The sequence below is a fragment of the Phyllopteryx taeniolatus genome, chromosome 7 (genome assembly GCF_024500385.1).
Source record: "Phyllopteryx taeniolatus isolate TA_2022b chromosome 7, UOR_Ptae_1.2, whole genome shotgun sequence".
Classification (NCBI taxonomy): domain Eukaryota; kingdom Metazoa; phylum Chordata; class Actinopteri; order Syngnathiformes; family Syngnathidae; genus Phyllopteryx; species Phyllopteryx taeniolatus.
In genome coordinates this window covers 26,942,558-26,960,527 of record NC_084508.1, presented here as the reverse complement: position 1 = coordinate 26,960,527, position 17,970 = coordinate 26,942,558, and the positions used below count along the sequence as shown (strand labels likewise).

At 44.6% G+C, this 17,970-nt stretch overlaps 1 protein-coding gene across 1 annotated transcript in view; it reads right to left on the bottom strand.

The window, feature by feature from the left end:
* lrrc7 (leucine rich repeat containing 7) overlaps positions 1–17,970 on the bottom strand; it is a 126,246-nt gene that overhangs the window by 93,759 nt on the left and 14,517 nt on the right. Inside the window, exon 2 of the mRNA XM_061779497.1 lies at positions 16,737–17,013. The gene's annotated coding sequence lies outside the window, so the exon portion shown is untranslated. The remainder of the gene's footprint in view (positions 1–16,736; positions 17,014–17,970) is intronic.

The following is a 17,970-nucleotide window of genomic DNA, read 5'->3' as shown; positions in this document are numbered from 1 at the left end:
ATAGTTTGCTTCGTGGTGACTGGCAAAGTGCCCTTGAGCAAGGCATCGACTTCGGCCATGATAAAACCTTTATTAACTGAATTGACTGAGTTAAGTCACATTTTCGTATTAGTCTTAATTGTCATACAAATGTAAAATCGAGATAAATGCTGCTTAATAAAACAAAAATAAAACAATTACTGACCCTTTGACTACTGTATGTGTGAATCCATTCTTCGTCATTGTTGATGGCAACTTGTTGGGGACTTGTTGCGTTGACATTTTGCTGAGCAACCAGGACAGAGTTCCATGTTGCAAAAAATGTTTTTAGTTGTAAAGTCATTATTATTTTTCTCATATTTGCCCTAATAATTAATCATAATTACATTTGTTTATCCAGGCAAGGCAGTTGAGAACAGTTTGTCATTTACAATGTCATCCCTGGTACCCTTTTGCGATGGCATCACACTAAAATCACAGAAAAAGCAAAACTGAGTTTTGCAGTTAATCCTACAGATCCGGGGTGTCAGCCTTATTTTAATTGTGGGCTACTCGGAGGTATGGATTGCCTTCACAGGGCTTTAAAACCATGTAAATGTAGACATGCCACATATATTATGGGCTTCATTCTTACATTCTTAGGTGAAAGACAATTATTCAAAAGCTCTGATTTTGTTTGTTGCATGGCAACAACAACCATGAGACTCAGAAGGCTCTGGCCTTCACAGTAAATGTTTATACATACATGTTGAGGTTTTTTTTTTGCTGCACTAAGATGCTTTGAATGGATTAATATCAATTGACCAATTAATAGCAAAGCCTATTTTCTCTCTTACATCGCTCATGTACATTTGGTGTATTGGTGAGGGAGCAATTGCTCTAAAAGACTTCCCTATGGCTTTCTGACAAAGGAGCTGTCCTATACGTGGTCTCATTTTAATTACAGTGTTCTATTACATTACCAGTGTTTCATAAAAGCATTGAACCACTCAAGACCTGGCACTATACTGATTTAAAATCAATATGGAAAAGGATTTACTGAGCTACCATTTACAGTATTTGTTAATGGCTGACTACTGCTTGTGGTCAGAAATCACTCATGCTAGGATATACAGTACTTTAATAGTTTACACATTACACATTTTCTTATTTTTTTTCAAAGAACCAATAACCTCACCAGAAATCTGCTCATGCTTTTTGATTTACGATACCATGCGAAACGCTTGCAACACCGATACTTCAGGTGCCTCCTGAATTCCACACCATCCAATGAGGAAGCAGAGTCTGGGGAATTGAGGTGGGCTTTCCTGTCTCTGGGGCTCAGGTCACCAAGATTGTTTCAAAGCTCCTTGGTGGCAAGGTCCCAGGGGTGCCTGAGATCCATTCAGATTTCTTCAAGGCGCTAGATAATCTGGGGCTGTCTGGGTTCATCGCATGGACATCTGGGAACTCTATGTGTCCCAGTAATTATTGTTTTCTTATGCAATTAAAACAACAAAGCAAGTTTTTCACAATAATTCCTCATAAAAAAGAATGCAGAGCAGAAACGATTGGTTTAGTTTTTGTGTATATTACAATAGTATTTCAATAATTCATTTCATCTCCTTCCTGTGATGTTTTTATGGCCTTAAAAATATCGTGCCTTAAGTGAGCAGCATGGTGCACTTGCTGTTACAGTTTACAGACAATGTATTGTTGATCACTTCTTATCCAGCTCTCTCCCTCTCTTTGAAATTCACTGATGTTTTGTGCTTGCTTTTTAATTTTTATTTGAATTTTGCCACCCATTCTCTCCATTAATCTCTGCTGAACATAAGATGTAACAATATGGAAATGACACAGAGCTGTTGCAGCAACTGAGTGCAACCAAAAACAAGGTCAACCTTTTACATATTTAGAAATGGTTACATTTAGAGAATGGCACTTGTTTTTTCTTTACATCAGTGTTTGCATTTGATCAAATATTAAGTTTTCTCTCATATTGTTTCCCCCCCGTCATACCAATCACTGCTTAAGAGTATTAAATGGACAAACACAAAACCCCAAACAACAAATAATAAATAATGCATGGAGTTTTTTAATCAGTTAAATGTACTACAGACTATAAATCAAAGAGTTAAACAAAATGAAAGACTTTAATTAGAAAACACATTTGCTGGAAATAATTGCTACCAGTGTTAATGCTTTGCTAATAAATGCTAATGAAATCAAATGAACCCTAACAAAGCTCTGCCTACAGCAGTGTTAGGGTTTATTTACATGGGGCTGACAGCAGCATGTGCCAGTATCCGTATTAACAATATGCAAGTTTATTCAAACCTTTTTTCAAAATAATTGCACTGGAAAACTGTGATTGGCTGGCAACCAGTCCAGGGTGTACACAAAAGTCATCTGGAATTTGCTATAAAGTAATTTAATGGTTGGATGTACAGGAAAGTCGAGAGTTTACAACATTAATGTTAAAAAGAAATCGAAATGTCTGTTCTGCAGACTTGAAAAGTTTTTTTTCAATACAGTGTGTCATTATTCCATGTTTGCTGTTATGAATAGTGATTCCTGTCACTCACCAAGTCTGACGCCACAATGATACAACTAAACATTAAAGTTGAGAAGAGACAATAGCAGCACAGAATAGGAGGAAGTCTTGTTTGACTGTTTGGAAATATCCACATTGTTTCCATGGAAACATAATACTGAGATTTCAAATATTGCCTGACCCACAAGCTAGAGTGTCTAAATGTGCCTTGTGCCACTGTGTGAATTTGAATCCATTAGATCTGTTAGGTATTAGGTGTAGGAAGAGCCTGACTTGGTCTCGTCCCAGTGAGATTACCCATTGGCATGGCTGACCAACACACTGAAACTGGATTATGGAGAAACATGGTGGAACATGAACGCATCCTTGTGGTTAGCTGTAGTACGCAACCAGTGCTGGAGACGTATACAAACCAGAGGTGCCGAAGTTGGGGCGGGGGGACTGCAATGGTGTCCAAGGGCCCCAAGCACGTGGAGTGGGGTGGGGCGGCGATGGCAATTTGGGGTGAGGGTGTGTGTGAGATGAGGAACAGCTAACATTAGCCTTTGCTGGTGTTTGCTGTCACTTTTGGTGGGAATACTACCACTATGATCTCCGTTTTCAAAAAGCTGATGTCACACAGACACAGACAGTGAATGAGGTGACAAGTGCAAAGAATACTTTTATCCACTCAAATATGTGATCGCTTTAGCATGATCATAAGGAGCGGAACTGTGTGTTCACCCCTCGACAATTGGTTGTGGCCACCCCACCTACCATATCAACTAATAAAAGAATGTAATACACACGCACACGACCCTTTTTTAATGCTATAATATTTAATTTTAAAACAGTTTTCATCCATCCATCCATTTTCTGAACCGCTTATCCTCACTAGGGTCACGGGCGTGCTGGAGCCTATCCCGGCTGACTCTGGGCGAGAGGATGTGTACACCCTGAACTGGTCGCCAGCCAATCGTAGGGCACATATATAAACCAACAACCATTCGCACTCACATTCACCCCCATGTACAATTTTGTCTTCAATTAACCTACCATGCATGTTTTTGGGATGTGGGAGGAAACCGGAGTACCCGGAGAAAAACCACGCAGGCAGGGGGGACATGCAAACTCCACACAGGCAAGGCCAGATTTGAACCCGGGTCCTGAGAACTGTGAGGCAGATGTGCTTACCATTACTGCTTTTGGAAGAACAATGACTGGATGCTAGCGGGGTGCGAAAGAGTATTATGTTTAACAGAATTTACTTTTTTTTTTTTTTTTGTCCTGTTCAGCTGTTAGGTCAAGCAGAATGGAATAGCTCCCTTTTATGCCGTAACAGTTTTACTGTGTCACAGTGGAGGGGGCTCACGGTTGAGTTGAGATTGCGTAATTTCCGAAGACGAAAAACATGGCGGTGCCCCTTGCGTAGTCTTGAAAAAGCAGCTATTACAAGATAAAATTTCTGTCAACGGCGGATGGTCGCTTTGTTCTTTTCTCTTTTCCTTCGCCAGCTTTGCTAGCAGCAGTAACTTGTAGAGAGCCACTTGCAATCCGCGCAGTTAGGGCAACGCCAACTCATCTGTCATGGATGATCCGACCCATCACGTTGAGCTGCCGTTGAAGAGACAAAAAAGCTGATTCTTCCACTTCAACTGAGGATTTACTTGATTCGACAGCGATACAGATGAGTGTCCTCCTTTCAATCGACAAGAAATGATCAATTGCACTTGATTTGATTTGCTAGGAGATCGCTGAACTCAGAAAGATCTTGGAATTCACACAACAACAAGTGAACGACCTCTGATTAGATAATACTGCCCTTCGATCAAACATGATGTCAACGTCAGCAGAACTACAAACTCTTAGACTGGAATATAAATTCATGAAAGAAACTACTTTGGACATTCAATCAAGAAGCATGCGCGACAATCTAATTTTCTCCAGCATTCCAGAAAATCCTCCGGAAGACCCGAGGACCAGATTAAAAAGTTTATGATGTCGGTGCTCAAGATACAGTCGACAAGATTACTTTTCACCGTGTCCACCGATTGGGAGGCCCTTGGTCAGGAAACCGACCACGTCCCATCATTGCAAAGTTTGAACACTTTCAGCAAAAAGTGTTTGTAAAATCAAAAGATCGGGAGCTCAAAGGGACTTCGTTTGGAATGAATGATCAGTTCCCCAAGGAAATCAACGAAAGGCGTAAAATCTTGTACTCGATGAAGAATTACCGCGACAAAAGGAAAACGAGCGTGGCTAGTTGTCGACTAGCTATATGTCGACATCCAACTGTTTCGTTTAACAGAATTTACATGAATAAGTATTACTGCCCCCTCCTTGAGCCGTTACCTTATCTTGGTGGAGGGATTTGTGGGTCCCAATGATCCTAGGAGCTAAGTTTTCTGGGGCTACACGCCCCTGGGAGGGTCACCCATGGCAAACAGGTCCTAGGTGAGGGACCAGACAAAGCACGGCTCCATAAACCCCTATAACGAATAAAAATAATGCATTTAGGTTTCTCTTGCCCTTGGGTGACCGGGGGCCCCCTCTGGAGCCAGGCCTGGAGGTGAGGCGTGAAGGCGAGCGCCTGGTGGCCGGGCCTGCACCCGTGGGATCCGGCACAGCTCGAAAGGGGAATGTGGGTCCCCCTTCCCATGGGCTCACCACCTGTGGGAGGGGCCATAGGGGTCGGGTGCAGTGTGAGCTGGGCAGTGGCCGAAGGCGGGGACCTTGGCGATCCAATCCCCGGCAACAGAAACTGGCTCTAGGGACGTGGAATGTCACCTCTCTGGCAGGGAAGGAGCCCGAGCTGGTGTGTGAGGTCGAGAAGTTCTGACTAGATATAGTCGGGCTCACCTCCACACACGGCTTGGGCTCTGGTACCAGTCCTCTTGAGAGGGGTTGGACTCTTTTCCACTCTGGAGTTTCCCATGGTGTGAGGCGCCGTGCAGGTATGGGTATACTTATTGCCCGCCGGCTCGGTGCCTGTACATTGGGGTTCACCCCGGTGAACGAGAGGGTAGCCTCCCTCCGCCTTCGGGTGGGGGGAAGGGTCCTGACTGTTGTTTGTGCCTATGCACCAAACAGCAGTTCAGCGTACCCACCATTTTTGGAGTCCTTGGAGGGGGGTGCTGGCGAGCACTCCCGCTGGTGACTCCATTGTTCTGCTGGGGGACTTCAATGCTCACATGGGCAATGACGGTGAGACCAGGAAGGGCGTGATTGGGAGGAATAGAACCCGATCAGAACCCGAGTGGTGTTCTGTTATTGCACTTCGGTGCTCACCACGGATTGTCCATAATGAACACAATGTTCGAGCATAAAGGTGTCCACATGTCCACTTGGCACCAGGACACCCTAGGTCGCCATTCGATGATCGACTTTGTGGTCTGATCATCACTGATCACCACCTGTGGGACTCCTGAGGCAGCTGATGGGTACCGGCTGGCCAAGCGGAATGCAGCTTTGGTGGTCGCTGAGGCAAAACTGCTCAATTTGTGGTCAAAGATTCTCTATAAAGGCTAGCTTAAAAACACACAAGAATTATGCTACTAGAATTCTGGGAGGAGTTCGGTGAGGCCATGGAGAACGACTTCCGGACAGCTTCGAGGAAATTCTGGTCCGGCGTCTCAGGAGGAGGAAGCAGTGCACCATCAACACTGTGTATAGTGGGGATGGGGCGCTGCTGACCTCGACTCGGGACGTTGTGAGTCGGTGGGGAGGATACTTCGGAGACCTCCTCAATTCCACCGACACGCCTTCCCATGAGGAAGCAGAGTCTGGGTTCTCTGAGGCGGACTCTCTTATCTCTGCGGTTGAGGTCACTGAGGTGGCAAGGCGTGGATGAGATTCGGCCGGAGTTCCGAAAGGCTCTGGATGTTGTAGGGCTGTCCTGGTTGACACGCCTCTGCAACATCGCATGGACATCAGGGACAATGCCTCTGGATTGGCAGACTGGGGTGGTGGTGCCCCTTTTTAAGAAGGGGGACCGGAGAGTGTGTTTCAACTACAGGGGGATCACACTGCTCAGCCTCCCTGGTAAGGTCTATTCAGGGGAGCTGGAGAGGAGGGTCCGTCGGGAAGTCGAATCTCAAATGCAGGAGGAGCAGTGTGGTTTTCGTCCTGGTCATGGAACAGTGGACCAGCTCTTCACCCTTGGCATGGTCCTTGAGGGTGCATGGGAGTTCGCCCAACCAGTCTACATCTGTTTTGTGGACTTGGAGAAGGCGTTCGACCGTGTCCCTTGGGGAGTCCTGTGGGGGGTGTTTCGGGAGTACAGGGTACCGAACCCCCTGATACGGGCTGTTCGGTCCTTGTACGACCGGTGTTAGAGTTTGGTCCCCATTGACCGCAGTATGTCGGACTCGTTTCGGGTGAAGTTTGGGACTCCGCCAAGGCTTGCCACTTTGTCACCGATTCTGTTCATAACTTTTATGGACAGAATTTCGAGGCGCAGCCGAGGCGTAGAGGGTTTCCGGTTTGGTGGCCTCAGTATTACATCTCTGCTTTTTGCAGATGATGTGGTTATGTTGGCTTAATCAAGCTGTGATTGCAAAAATGGTCCTCACTCGGAAAAGTGTTGCGTGCCCTCTCCAATCCGGGGATGAGATCCTATTCCCAAGTGGAGATTGACTGTCTGTTGTCGTACTAGAGCGGCTCAAACTACTGGAGACAAATTCCTTGTGTGTGTTTTTGGACATACTTGGCAAATAAAGATTATTCTGATTCTGAGTGAGGGAAGAACGGAACGGGAGATCGACAGGCGGATCGGTGCGTTGTGGTGAAGAAGGAGCTAAGCCGTAAGGCGAAGCTCTCTATTTGTCGGTCAATCTACGTTCCTACCCTCACCTATGGTCAGGAGCTGTGGGTCGTGGCCAAAAGAACAAAATACCGGATACAAGCGGCCGAAATGAGTTTCCTCCGCAGGGTGTCCGGGCTCTCCCTTAGAGATGGCGTGAGAAGCTCGGTCACCCGGGAGGGGCTCAGAGTAGAACCGCTGCTCCTCCGCATTGAGATGAGCCAGATGAGGTGGAGGTGAAGATCTGTTTTGGATGCTTCCAGGACCCCTCCCTGGTGAGGTGTTCCGGGCATGTCCTACCGGGAGGGGAGCCCGGGGACGCCCCAGGACATGCTGGAGAGACTACGTCTCTCAGCTTGCCTGGGAACGCCTCGGGATCCCCTTGGAAGAGCTGGAGGAAGTGGCTGGGGAGAGGGAAGTCTGGGTTTCCCTGCTAAAGCTACTGCCCCCGCGACCGGACCTTGGATAAGCGGAAGAAAATGGATGGATGGATGGATGGAATTATTACTGCGCAAGCTGATATAAAAAGATACAAGTTTATGAGATAAAATGTCTTTTTGTGGTCACAAGTGCAATCTGCAGAGTGATCAGTTTGCCTTTGATGTATTTTAAGCTCTGCTTCACTGTGCAAAAGTTTAGTAGAGAAAGCATATAAACTGCTTTATCTTTATTATTTCCTCTCTGGGAAGCCATCTTTGTTTATTTTTTCTTATTCAGAGTGTATCTGAGGTTATAGTCAGCCTCCATACTGCTATTGTGTTATCCGGCACTTTGTGAATGGGAGTTGCTAGGTAAGTGGACAACAGTATATCACAGAGAGTTACCTCTTGTCTGTCTGTCTGTCTGTCTATCTATCGATCTATCTGAAGTCATTTCATGAGCCTGCCTGGCTGTATCTGTGTTATAAACTGGGGGCTTTGCGCAATTACAAATGATATTGGCAGAGAGTGACAGTTAATACAGATCTTGCACCAATGGGAGCAAATGACTCAGAAGAAGAGAAATAATTCATACCCCTGTCCCCTTTGCTACCAGCTGAAATCCTCTATAATTCCAACCTTTTCTTTTGCCAGACCGAGTATTCAATATTCATCCAAAGAATCTTCTATGTTTAATATATGCTGAATATTACACTGGTTCTCTAGATGGAGAGAAACACAATTCTGTCTTTCTCCGCTTGCACTATAACTTACACATTTCTGCTTCTCACTTCCATGTCACGTCTCCCTCTTACTTCCGTCAGCAACTTGTGTCTGTTGATAAGATTACAAAAGAAAACACATACAGACTGTTTTTGTCACCCACACAATTTATACATAACTACATGACCGAACATTATATTAACTTACATACATGACACTGTCTTATTGTAATGTTAAAGAGGGGCAATCATGTGTGCATGTATTTTTGAATTCATTATTTGAGGAGAGACTCCAACCTGCAGGGTAGAGAGTAGATGCATAGTGCCAAAACATTTCTACAAAATTACAGTAAGAATTAAAGAATATACTGTATAATTCTGATCCAATTCATCAGGTAAATGGTGAATGGAGTGCCCAAAATGCCTTACAGAGGCTCACATTCCCCCATTCACGCACACATTCATACACCAGTGAGCAACTGCTCCCATGCAAGGCACTGTCAGGCCCATTGGGTTCCATTTAGGGTTCAGTGACTTGCCCAAGGACATTTCTTTCTTTCTCCTTTTCTTTTGCCCAAGGACATTTCAACAGCAGGCAGTCACTCCAAGGCTATAAACTGGACGACCCGCTCTACCAACTTCGGCAAAGCCACCTGGACATGAGCTGTATCAAAAACTCAATTCACTAGATAACTATAGTCTGATTGGCTTTACACCATCAGAGTAGTATCAAACCATATGCTTATAATTGTGGCTGGTCCAGCTGTTCAGTACTGCATGGCATCATCATTAGATAACCAAAACTGGTCATATGTATATTAAATGTCTGAAAGTGTCAATCAACACTGAACATTATTAGCTGTGTAAATATATTTTATATGTTTGATGCATCAATTGTAGTTGATGCAATTAGATTGTGCCTGTGGACTGAATAAAGGGTTAAAGTGTTAAAGAATTGCCCTCAGTTCATAGCAGGGGAAGCATTCCTGTACATAGCCCATTGTAAGGATTCATCGAGCAGATCTAGGTCTCATAAGACACGTTTCTCAGACGCAGAAGGTATAATTGGACAGACACAGGGACAAATAAAGCGATGATAAATGAAGTAAGCGAACAGATGGGTCCAGGAGAAGCTTTAGGAGGTCAAGCTGTTGAAAATAAATAAATAAATAAATGAAATTGGGGAGCATACGTTTTTCTTTCCTCTTATCTATTTTTCCATCCTTTCTTTCACTCACTTCATTGTAAGCTCTCTGTTGCTATGGAGACGGTTACTGCTATCACCAAAAACGAAAAGATACCTGAGGAGAGGACAAGAAGACAGCAGAACAAGAAAATACATGTACACGTGCACACACACACACACACACACACACACCGTACAGGGGAAGGGTGTTTACACAAGGATTTGAGTTTGTCTTGTAAACAGGTTTTACGGAAAGGCTGTGTTCTTTGTGAAAAATAGCTTGATCGACCCATATATTGTGTCTTTTTCTTTTTGTCTGCCATAAAACTGCAGTCTATACTATAATTTTCTTGTTTTGCCATAGTTGAACCACTTGATCATAGTACAGACATTGCCACATTACTACTAGTAGTTATGATGCTTTATATGATGTCCTCCACTTTGACAAACCTACACCATGTTCCCTAAATTTCACTTACAATAAGAATTGAGAGCTATAACTGTTGTGAGCGTTGCTGTGGAAAAAGACCAAACCTGAGTGAAATGTATTTAGTTTTGCTGCTAAAGAGACGACAGTACTGCAAAGTCATCTCAAATACTGTATCTGTGTGATGCTTCCTGTCTATCACACAATGCTGCAGCAGGCTAAGGAGATGTGTAGTTCTTTCCGGATCCCATCCACAAAGAAATGTTCTGCTAGCCTACTGTCACCCAACAACAATTTACTTTTATTGACCATGTAGAAAATACGCCCTGACGGAAAAAGGCGCCAACACCAATCCCCACAACGGATAAACTCTGCATTCCTCCCTGCTGCCCCACTGAGCCAAACGGTCACAGGAAGCCTGGTTTATGTCACCTGGACCTTAAACTAATGAACAGCTCCCCTAGAAATCTGTGTTTCCATTCATCAAAGACACTTTGTGGTGCATAAATGACATGCCGACCAAAAGGTTGGGAGGACCACTTCCCAAATCTGACAAAGAACTCAAAAATAAAGTTCAATAGACCATTTGTTGCTTTCTTTTCAAAAGTGGCCAATTGCTGGAACACTGGCGACACCGGCTGGCGGTGGAGATTTACTGCAAGCCGCGAACTGTGCTCAGTTTTCACCGAATTTAAATGTCTGATTTGATATTTTACTAACCCTGCGCGAATGTCCAAGTACAGTACCAATGTCACTGATGATTGTTTTCCCCACAGGTCTGCTGTCAAATCTGATTGTCAACTGAATCAGATGAGATGTTTTACCTCACACAACACAAATGTGACATCACAAATATTAAGTGATAATAGTCACCAAATAAGGTTGTAACACTCATTGCATAGATTAACCACGGTGTGTGCGCGACAATGCAAAAGCTGGGAACAGATTTCTTTGTCTTAGATCCAATAATTAAGTTCCTATTCCACAGGTATTAAAACAACAGAAAATTCTAGAATTCATTTTTTAAAAATCCGAGACGTAGACTCTCCTCCCGCTAGAAACCCTTTGGGGCAGCCCTCCTTGCTCCTTGGTATAAAAGCCAGAGCTTTTGTTCCTCTGGGCTCTTCTTTGTTGCGCGGACGGCAGAAGCACTCTGCCCTCGCCCCGAAACTACACTTTAGTGTGTCTGGGGCAGCTTATGGATCAAAGATCAGTCAGGAAGGAATTGCGGCGCAAGTTTTCTCTGAGCCCGTGGCGGACACCGTCACAAAGGCGCTTCGGCAACCCTACCCTTGCTTTTCTCTGTTTTTCCTTTTTTTCTCCTTTTTCTTCCAATCTACCTGCTCGACGCCCCGACCCATCTATCGGGAAGATCGACCAGCCTGCCTAAATTGTCTTCTATGCAACGTGAATGGAACGTGTTGATTCCTAGGTACAAATTGGTGCATAATTGGGCTTAACTCAGCGTCACTGAAGTTCTCAGCTCTCGCATTGTCACAGCACATGTTCATTCCACCCTCACATCTCGAGTTCAGTCATTCACCCTAGATTTTGTTCTTTACGTACGTTTGGTTGTAGTCTTTGTAGTCTAGTCCATCTCCATTGTTTCCCTGTAGTTTTCCCCCTATGATTTAATTACATTTTCTCTAAAATTCCACTCCCTGTGTTTGAGTGCAACAATAAACCACTGTAAACTAGAACTCTTATTTCATCCATGTAGCAACCTTTCCAGAATAGAGAGATTGATTAGAGGGTTTCATCACTCTTCCTAAAGTTTCTGAATATAAAAAAAAGACACGGTGCCCCTTTTGAGTGGAAGATAGTTTTATTATAACCTTAAACGTAAATCAAACTAAACCAGAGGTAAAGGCAGGATTTCGCTTCCGGCGTATTCTTTTTCCAAAATTAATTACGTTTTTATCCAAAACCAATATACGCTACAACCATATGCTTTAACAAAGAACATAATCCATTCCCATAAATGTTGTTGTCCATCCAGCCATCCATTTTCTACCACTTATCCGAGGTCGGGTCATGGGGGCAGTAGCTCTAGCAGGGACGCCCAGACTTCCCTCTCTCCAGCCAATTCATCCAGCTCTTCCGGGGGGGATCCAGAGGTGTTCCCAGGCCATCCGAGAGACACCGTGTCCTGGGTCATCCCCGGGGTCTCCTCCCGATGGCACGTGCCCGGAACACCTCAACTGGGAGGCTGAGCTCCTTCTTCCCCACAACAGACCGATACAAAGTCCGAAATCACTGCAGACGCTGCACCGATCCGCCTCTCGATCTCCCGTTCCATTCTTCCCTCACTCGTGTACAAGACCCTGAGATACTTGAACTCCTCCACTTGGGGGAGGATCTCATCCCCGAACTGGAGAGGGCACACCACCCTTTCCCGACTGAGGACCATAGTCTCAGATTTGGAGATGCTGATTCACATCCCAGCCACTTCACACTCAGCTGCGAACCGCTCCAGTGAGAGTTGGCGATCACGGCTTGATGAAGCCAACAGAACCACATATTCTGCAAAAAGCAGAGATGCAATACTGAGGCCACGAAACCGGACCACCTCTACGCCTCGGTTGCACCTAGAAATTCTGTCCATAAAAGTTATAAACAGAATCGGTGACAAAGGGCAGCCTTGGCGGAATCCAACCCTCACCGGAAACGAGTCCGACTTACTACCGGCAATGCGGACCAAACTCTGACACGGGTCGTACAGGGACCGAACAGCTCGTATCAGGGGGACACGGTCGAACGCCTTCTCCAAGTCCACAAAACACATGTAGACTGGTTGGGCGAACTCCCATGCACCCTCGAGGACCCTGCTGAGGGTGTAGAGCTGGTCCACTGTTCCAAGGCCAGGACGAAAACCACACTGCTCCTTCTGAATCTGAGATTCGACTTTCCGACAGACCCTCCTCTCCAGCACCCCTGAATAGACCTTACCAGGGAGGCTGAGGAGTGTGATCCCCCTGTAGTTGGGTCACACCATCCGGTCCCCCTTCTTAAAAAGGGGGACCACCACCCCAGTCTGCCAATCCAGAGGCACTTGCCCCGATGTCCACGCGATATTGCAGATGCGTGTCAACCAGGACAGCGCCACAACATCCAGAGCCTTTCGGAACTCCGGGCGAATCTCATCCAACCCCAAGGAGCTTTTTATCCACCTCGGTGACCTCAACACCAGCGAGCCCGCCTCAGAGAACCCAGATTCTGCTTTCTCACGGGAAGACGTGTCATGGAATTGAGGAGCTCTTCGAAGTATTCTCCCCACCAACTCACAACGTCCCGAGTCAAGGTCAGCAGCTGCTTCCCCCTCCTGAGACACCGGATGGTGGACCAGAATTTCCTCGAAGCCATCTGGAAGTCTTTCTCCATGGCCTCACCGAAGTCCTCCCATGCCCGAGTTTTTGCTTCAGCAACCACCAAAGCTGCATTCCACTTGGCCAGCCCATCAGCTGCCTCTGGAGTCCCACATGCCAAAAAGGCCCGATAGGACTCCTTCTTCAGCTTGACGGCATCCCTCACCGTTCAACGGTGGAGGGGATTTCCGCCACGATAGGCACCGACCACCTTATGGCCACAGCGCCGGTCGGCCGCCTCACCAATGGAGGCGCGGAACATGGTCCACTCTGACTCGATGTCCCCCGCCTCCCCCGGAACATGAGCAAAGATCTGTCGGAGGTGGGAGTTGAAACTCCTTATGACAGAGGATTTTGCCAGACATTCCCAGCAGACCCTCACAATACGTTTGGGCCTGCCATGTCAGACCGGCATCTTCCCCCACCATCAGAGCCAACTCACTACCAGGTGGTGATCAGTTGACAGCTCGCCCCTCTCTTCACCCGAGTGTCCACGACATGCGGCCGCAAGACCGATGACACGACCAGAAGTGGATCATCGAACTGAGACCTAGGGTGTCCTGGTTCCAAGTGCACGTGTGGACACCCTTATGCTTGAACATGGTGTTCGTTCTCTGCATCTTTTTGCACAATTGTCAAAAAATAATTACCATTATTATTACCAGATAACTAGCAACCCTTTACTGCTCAGTGACTGTTTTTTTTTTGTCAATGTCTTTATGTCTCAAAAGTGTTCTCTGTCAATTGACTGTCTGTTGTCGTACTAGAGTGGCTCCAACTACAGGAGAAAAATTTAGTTTTTTGGACATACTTGGCAAATAAAGATGATTCTGATTCTGGATCGCCAAGGTTTTTGCCTTCGGCCACCGCCCAACACATATTGCACCCGACCCCTATGGCCCCTCCCACAGGTGGTGAGTCCATGGGAAGGGGGACCCACGTTACCCTTTCGGGCCCCAATGGGTGCAGGCCCGGCCACCAGGCACTCGCCTTTGAGTCCCTCCTTCAGGCCTGGCTCCAGAGGGGGCCCCCGGTGACCTGTGTCCGGGCAAGGGAAATCTCAATCCATTAATATTTTTCATCATAGGAGTATTTTAGCCATGCTTTGTCTGGTCCCTCACTTATGTTGTTGTAACATCGGTTAAAAAAACAAACAAAAAAACAAAAAAAACAACTTGGAGGTTGAGCCACCCTCATACATGATGTCATACATTACAAGGTTAATTCCACAAATTTGTTTTGCTTCTTCTTTGGCATTTTGTGTTTTCTGTAATATACAGTATATGAAAAATTTGACACTGACCACAGAACCAGAAATTAACCCTATAGAACATATTTGGAAGAATTGGAGCGGAGCCTTCACCTTCTTCTCTCGGGTCCCATGATACAGTATAGAGAAAGGTCAGTGTGACAACGAACGGGTGTGTGCCTTGCATTCCACAATAAAATGCTCCCACAATTTTGCCATTTTTCTTTCTTCTAAAACTTCACTTCGCCATTCTACTTCCCACGCATCTGTGATGTAAGCATGTTGTCTCACATACGTCCCTGCATGCTACTGTCTCTGCGACCGGCTCCACGGTAAAGCTGTGATTCGCAGTATTGCTTTTTTTGAGTTTTTTGAGTCACAAAATTTGAACTTGCAAAGTGTGATGCAAGACTACTTAACTTGAGCCTTGCAACACACAACAATAAACACACATAACAGTTCTTTACAATATTAAAAGGCAATAAGAACTTGTATGTACATTTATTTTTTTAATGTTAAACTAAAAAGTTGCCGCCTCATTTGTTGTGGAGAAAATTTAAAAATGAATAAATCAAGCGCTGGAGCTTGATGTTATACTAATCACAAATGTGTGTATTGTTTCTCTCTTACTACTTACACTTATATAATATTATTATTTATATTATTTTTATTATTATTTTTTAGTTTTTTTAGCGCGATGCACCAAGTTGACTCGTCTTCAGGAATTGTCCCTCTCCTCATTTCCGTGTTCACTCTGTCTAGTTTACATCAAAGGGTGAGTAACTTTAACTGAGTTTTATTCATTCGATATCTTTTAACTGCAAGAGTCATCAGTTTCTGGTGTGCATCTGCAGTTCCAAGATTTAAAAAAAAAAAAAAAAAAAAGGTACAGCTCCTTATTCGGTTGAGTAACAGAGGTAACCCATACTTCATTCATGTTTCTTTCCAGCAATCCAAGTAAGCAATATAGTTGCTCTATTTGGTGGTAAAGTTTTACAATCTCCTGGTATTCCCAAGACATACAGTGAGGTTGAAAACCCAGGCAGAGTTAATCATGAACCACATTACCACATTCAACCATTTCAAATGCATTGGCAGTGGGTTGAGGGTAGTTTGCAGATATATTTGCCATTTTCCAGCACAATTGACAACATTGATTGCATTCACCAACAGTACTCAGGTCTGGGACAATTCTAAATTGCTTGCTCAAAGTGGGATTAAGACAGGATTTTCTAATTTGGATGTTCTTTAAATGTGGTCCCAGGAGTGACTCACTCATGTTTTTTTCTTCCGTACATAAGCCATTAAGCAGCACAGACTGAAGGTGCAGTCACAAAGAATCATTTGCAAGTGCTTCATCTACCATGAACTATTCTCTGCAGCTTCGGTCTTCTCATGAGGAAAAAAAAAACTCATTACAGAAAACTCCACTCATAAAAGTAGTTATTTTTAAAGAGCCAGCCCGCAGTATAAATGGAAAATGTTGTAAATAAAACCTGCTGGTAGAAACTTGAACAATGGGGATAGCAGGAACAATACGTTCTGTGCTCTTTGGTAAATGGCCCCGAGATGCCACCTAGTGATACAGATTGGATCTTTCCAGTTGGAAAGGGTCTTCCTTTTCATGACTCAGCGAACATGCGTGATTGGAGACAGTTACCATAGCAACAGCAGGAAATGAAAGCGAGAGAGGAAGGACATGGAGAAAATAAACCTACACAATGAGAATGTGACACTCAACTGTCTGCATGTAGGGTCAAACACCCCAATAGTAAAAGAAAGTGCTCTAGTTTTCCTGCTATGACACCTCCCCAAATGCCTGATGCCACATACTGCAGATGCGTTTACATGAACCATTCAATAATGAATCTGGTCAACTGCAACCACTTCAACTATTGCAACTACTGTGGATGAATTACCATTAAACACAATACCACATCAGCAGGTCTTTGGACTGGCAAAATGTCACTATTTGCTTTGTACAGCCATAAAATCCAAACACATCAGCAAGAATGGCTGCTCTTCCATCGCCTTCGCAGAAATCTACTGTATAATCTTTCTGTCATCTCCTACCTGCACTGTTGGCCAATGAGGTTCTGGTGTAGGCGTTGTGGTTGTGATAGCTGTCAGCCTGGAGATCAGTGATGGTTGGAGCCTATATCGCCAGGTGACGGCCTGTGGTTGGTCAGATTCATCTCTACCTCCTTATGACTCCACCCTCTGGCCCCTGGCGAGGGCTTATGGGTACCAAGTTCTTGTGTACATGTTGAATGCAACTTGGTCTCTGAATGAGTTTCCTATTAGCAGTAGTCGTCTTGCAGATCGCTCCTGCTGAAGTCATACAGGTGTCCTGTGTAAAAAGAAAAACATTTTGAGGTCCCATCACTTTGCAGCCTAAAAAGCCATTTTCTTTATGACTCATGTCATGGCAAAGTGAGGGCATCACATAACATGTTGGTCCCAGCCTAAATTTTCTTTTTGCAAGTAATTTAAGACTAATGTACCTCCAGCTCCATTAAACACCATCTGGATAAACTAGAGCAGAGATTGTAAACCAGAATTTCTTATCCAAACGGGGGGGGCTCGTCCAAGCTGACTTTGGGCTGAAGGCAGACTCCACCCTGGACTGGTTGCCAGTCAAATACAGCACACATAGAGACAGACTGCCATTCACACTCACATCCACACTGTCACACAATGGGAAATGAACACGCACTGCCTGCCCTTAAGTCAGGCAAGTGCACCACTCCATCAGTGACACTGTGCTGTCATTGTCATCATTGTCTTGTTAAAGGCCAATAATATTACTGTACAGTGCCATATTTCGTTAGCCTAATAGCATAATTGCTATTTACTGGAAGTCATTATTAACTTACTGTCAGAATCTCAATCTCAAAAAATAGTAATGTGTTTGCTAAAAATGTTGTTTTTTCTTTATGTTTGTGTTGATTTTCAGACATCCAGGTCATGGTAACTTGCAAAGGTTGAATCAAAGCGACTGGAATCTTCTTCTCTGGACTCTGTTTTCCAGAACTGTTATAAAATGATTTATAGGCAGTTACCGGTATGCCATTGGGCTAATGACTTTCTCATTTCAAAATGTCCATTACACTGTATTGTTGCTTTTCATAATATACAGATTCCATGAACAGAATCTATCAGAAAAATAAGTCTTACCTAAATAAAGTCATTTTGATTGTTCCTTATGTCTTGCAATTTCTTGAGATGGTGAACTGTGGGATTTTCTTAGCTGTAAATTATAATTGCAACAGAAATCATGAGATATTACACTTTGTGTGTAGAGAAT